Raw genomic sequence first — 5,178 nt, forward strand, 5'->3', positions numbered from 1 at the left:
AATAAGAGAAACTGCCTGAAACAGAGTTGACACTGGATAGGACAAGAGATGAATGTGCTCCAGAAGGAAAGCCTGCAGTTCAGGTGACAGAGGATGAAACCTCATCCTTGGGGCTAACAGTTGGAAAGCCAGTGCAGCTTGGAGGAGGGGGCAGAATGCTGACTGTGGGACCAGAGTGCACAGAAGCAGTTGTCAGTGTGGTCCCTGTTAAAACTGAACAACAAGATGAACCATAAAAAAAAAGAACAAATGGCTCACAAGCAGCTGCAGATACTGAGCAAGAGTGTGAGCGATGGGTCTGACAGGGACATTGCAGCAAAACATTCTGTGCCCATCATAGAGTCACAATGCAGAACCAAAACAACTGAAACCTTCTCCAAGAGTGATGAAGCCAAAGGTGGCAAGGTGGAGAGTGCTGTGCTCCAATCTGGAACACAACTGGAGAGCATTTCCTTCGTAGCTGAGGCTCCCATGCAGACTGAAACAGATGGGGTATCTAAGTCAGCATCAACATGCCCAGAGATGGTTGAAATTAGAAGTGCTGTTATCTCTGATACAAGCCCTAAGAAATATGCAACACCCAGCAGCTTGGGTGAAGAGGAGACTGTCAGAAAAGGACAAAAACTTGCAGAAACCTTAAACTGTCAAGACTTTCTGAAATATCATTGAGCGTCAGAGCACCAAAAATTGTATTCAATACTATCCAGTCAGCTGTTCACAAATTTGCAGAAACACAAGAGTCAGCTGCCCCTGAGTCAGAGCAGAGTATTAAGCCCACAGGGAAAAGCTCATCAGATACAATTTTACCTGAACTTCTGGAAAGTACACATGTAGATTAAAAAAAAAAAAAAAACAAACACAAAAACCAAGAGCTCAAGCAACCAGGAATTCATACAGCTGTGGAAAAACAAAGGATGTGCTTTTAACTTCTGAGATACTGAAAGATGGACTGAGTCAAAATTCTTTAATAGTCTTAGCAAGCCCTGAAGATATTTCAAGAGGAAGTGTGAAACTTCAGAAATCAAGTGCTTCAGAAGATTCAGCCAAAGACACCCTGGAATTAAGGGAGAGAGAGGTTGGGTACATTATGGAAGTCGCAGACCAACATACAGGACAGCAAACATGCAGAGAAAGTGAACAACCATATAATCCACCAGTAGAAGATGGGAAAATACAAATTTAAGAGGATTACATTTATCAAGAAGAAACATCTTGTGATAGATAAAGTCAGAACTCAGTGGCTCTGACACCTTAAAAATGTACTAACATTGGTTGTATCCATACCTGTGTTCCATTTGAAGGTTATTAAGACTGGTGATGCACCACTGAATAGGCAGACAAGAATTATTGCCGTGGTTATTTAATATGTGTCCTGTTTGCCCAATCTCCTTGAATCCCTTTACTTGTCCCTGAATCTCCCTACTTTAGTAGTCTCCTTTCCCCCCTCACACCTTTGATAGCTGCCTTGATCTGGCCTGTGAGTGGCCTTAGGGGCTGCCCAACTTGTGTGAGGAAAAAGAGAAAGGATGACTAATGGGAACATGTGAGATGTCTGGATATGTCTGTTGAGCATGGTGCTCAAGTTTGCTACCTTTCAGCTCCATTCAGGTGTCTCTGTCCATCTTACAGTTGTATTTGTGCAGGCCTAATTTAATTAGAAATTATTTCTACAGTGTAGCTTAAAAGAAGATGGAAAATGCTCTTCCTCAGTTGTTCCAGACTTCAGGTCTCAGGATTGAACTGTAATGTATTGAACATTTATATGTATGTCTTAATTCCAGTTCTGATTTTAATGTAGAGCAATGATACTTCTGTACTGTTTAGGCATTCCCTTAAATGAATATTGTGGAGTAACCTGGAGAGGAAATTAATACTATTGGAGCAGAAATTGATGTATGTCTTTTTAAAGTTTTAAGTAATTTATATCAGTAGCCATAAAGAAATCTATCCAGTGTTTGCAATGAATTTAAGAAAGATTTAACTTGTTAGGATGTATGCCTTTTTAAAGTCTTAAGCAATATATATATATATATTTATATATATTATTAACTGTAAAAATATTATATAGGTACATTTTTAACCTCTGGTATTTCTTGTTACAGATCCTAAATTCTGGAGAAGATAGAACATCCTCGCACACATCTAGCAATCAGACCTTAAAGACAAAAGGAAAAAGTTGATACAAAAAGGGAAAGTGAGCTCCTGTAACAGGAAGTATAATAGTAGATGGTAAGAACATTGTAGCAGGGGGCAAGACTGGATCAGGATACACTTTTGCCACATAGAGTCGCTGTTCCTCTGAATGGGATTAAAAAGGGGAGAGACATGAGTGGGAAAGTGCTCTGTACCGGACCCCTGTTTGTATTAACCCTCCTAGTCATGGGCATTCAAAGAGGAGGAGCTACATCGTACTGCTATCCGTTGTATGCAGGAGACTCCCAGATAGCTGTCCTCAGAACCCATTCTAACCCAAGCCCTAATTGTGTCAACTTTTTATAACTTAGTTGTGTTGAGGACAGCAAAACCTATTGGCAATACGAAAATACAGGGAATTTTAAACAAAATTGCTGGGAGAATGTCCTATCAAAGAAAGGTGGATCTGCTCTGAAAAGACACCTGTAAGAGCTGAAAATACCGGATTGATGCAAAAAGGGAACGAGAACTCAGAAACAGCCAAAGAATTTTGTAAGACATACCAGAGGCTCTGAAAATTGTACCAAGTTCATGAAGAAGCAGTTTAATTTAAATGATTGATGTGGGCTTAAGCCCGATCAAAGTTTTAGACGGGGGAATTGTTGTGGGTGAGCTGTTGATGAATTGGTTGTTATTTGTGTATGTTACCCAGTTAAACATAACTGTTGTTAATATTTACCACATGCAGCTAATATTTCAGTCCCCAGCTGTCTCACCTATATGGCCTTTCCCTTCTGCATAATGCCTCTGCTGCTCCCCTAAAATGGCATCTGTGAGGAGGGTGATGTTATTGAACTGTAGGCCAATGAAAGGAGTCCAAAGGACACTGGGATATGATTTGGCACTGAAAACCCCTACAAACAATGAGCCCAAAATAACATCTGGAACTGAAAATAGTGTTCTCAGGTTGAGAAAACAGCACAGAACATGATTTTATCATCTTGAGCTGCTTGGTCCATTTCTATGACCTAAAGAGCACCCTACCAACATGACCTCCCCCTTGACTACGAGCCAGAACAGTCTTCCTAAGGACCCCGTGAGGATGGAAGGCCCCAACTCTGCCTTAGGACAAAGCTGCAATCTTCCTCTTCTGCATAGTCCAAAGGGAGCAGCAGTGGTGTGCACAGCCCTCGGGTTCCCCACACAAAGCTGACCTCTAATAAAGGCCTTACAAAGGAGCAGGTCTCCTGGTCCATTTGTAACAACCTGGCCATTCAGGAGCAGGGTTAGGGGTTCCAGAACCAGATGTGGAGCATTGCCTCTGGTGTGCTAGGGATCAGCAGCAACTGCTAGGCTGGGATATAGGCGTAGGGGTGTGGGGTGTGCAGAACGGAGCAATGCCTCACCAGAGAAAGACGTCATCTGTCCCTTCCCCAAATAGTAGTATCTGAAATATTTTGAGCCGGCAGTCTCAAGGTGGTGTCAGAGAATGGCACAGCGCTTTGGGGCTGCAGCTCAGGCTTCCCGAGTTCTCATTTCAGGCTGTTGGCAAACCCATGGCAATTGTGCTGCTAGTCCCTTAGGCACTGGCAGTGCTGCCCTTGGGAACTATGCTCAGAGAGAGAAAAGTCTGCAAAGCCCTTTAAGCCCTGCTCAGAGCCCCGCGTGTATCGCTAGAGGGTCAAGGCTTAGCTTACTTCTTTTTACAGTCAGGCAGGAATTGCAAATGTCAGTGGTGTGAAGGCAAGTGTTTTAGTGGGCAAAAGGAAAATTCCTGAAGTGAGGAAGTGTAGGACTTGTCTTTCTTGGAGGTGTCCTTAATGATGTTTTTCATCATCACAGCATTTTTTCTGTCAAGTCTGTAGGGTTGTATTTCTTAGAGTCAGGATTCCCGAGTTCTCATTTCAGGCTGTTGGTAAACCCATGTCTGTAAGAGTTTGCTCTGTTGCTGTGCAGTGGAGAATGCCTGTGGCTTCTGGAGTAATGATCAAAGCCTGCCATATTCCTTATGTGGTCCTGTGCCAGACTTCTTTGCTTCATGGTTTTCCATGTCATTATAGGTGGCCATAAAGAAAATCAGTCTCCTGCAAGAGAGCAGCAATGAGCTATGTGTGAAGGAAATCCAGGTCATGCGTGACAATAAGAACGCCAACCTAGTGACCTATGTAGACAGGTGAGTGGTTATGCCCTTCTGCCGTGAAGGATCCCTCACATCCCACAGGCCAGAGGTTCAGCCACTGCTTGGCTTGCTGGCAGAGGGTGGAGCTGTTCATGCCTCTTTCTGGGCTGACCTATAGCATCTTGGAGAAGATGGCATTGGGGCTGCATTAATCCTTCCTGGCATACCGAGCTTGAAGTTCGCCTTCAAAGACCAGGACTTGGCCCTATTTTACTAAGGCAGCAGCCTCAAAGTTCCTGTGCTCCCTCCATGGTTTTTTTGTTGGGTTTGAGGTTTGATTTTTTCTCCAAGGTTCTGAAGTGCCCACCAATCCCTGTAGACTCTATTTCCCTTGGCCTGTTGCATTGGTGTGGATACCAAGCAGTCTATTAGACTGCACAGAGATCAAGCCCTTTAGAGTCTAGTGAACGACTATTGCCTTCCTCCTGTCTTCCTCGGAGAGAGAGATGGAAACAAGAATCCATCAGGTCGTGCAGGTGCGCCCATTCATCTCCAGGCTGTTGTTTCCTCCTTTCAGCTACCTGGTACACGAGGAACTCTGGCTCGTGATGGAATACATGGACGGAGGTTCCTTACACGACATCATCAGGGAAGCCAGGATGGTAGAAGGAGAGATAGCAGTTGTCTCTCGGGAGGTAAGGGACAGCACTTGTGCTTTCCATGGCTTGGGTGGGATGAGTGGTAAGGAGAGGATGGATTTCATCTTGCCTAGCTTCCTTTCTGCCTTTCTCTTATGACTGGCAGGAGCAAGAGCATCTGAAGTTCTTGCCAATTTGCGAGTCCTTGTTCTAGTGCATTTGTTTGTGTTTGCCACTCTAAACACCTGCCTGGAGCCTGTGTGTACCGCATTCTTTCCCCATAAGGGC

Source organism: Catharus ustulatus, chromosome Z (assembly GCF_009819885.2).
Source record: "Catharus ustulatus isolate bCatUst1 chromosome Z, bCatUst1.pri.v2, whole genome shotgun sequence".
NCBI lineage: Eukaryota > Metazoa > Chordata > Aves > Passeriformes > Turdidae > Catharus > Catharus ustulatus.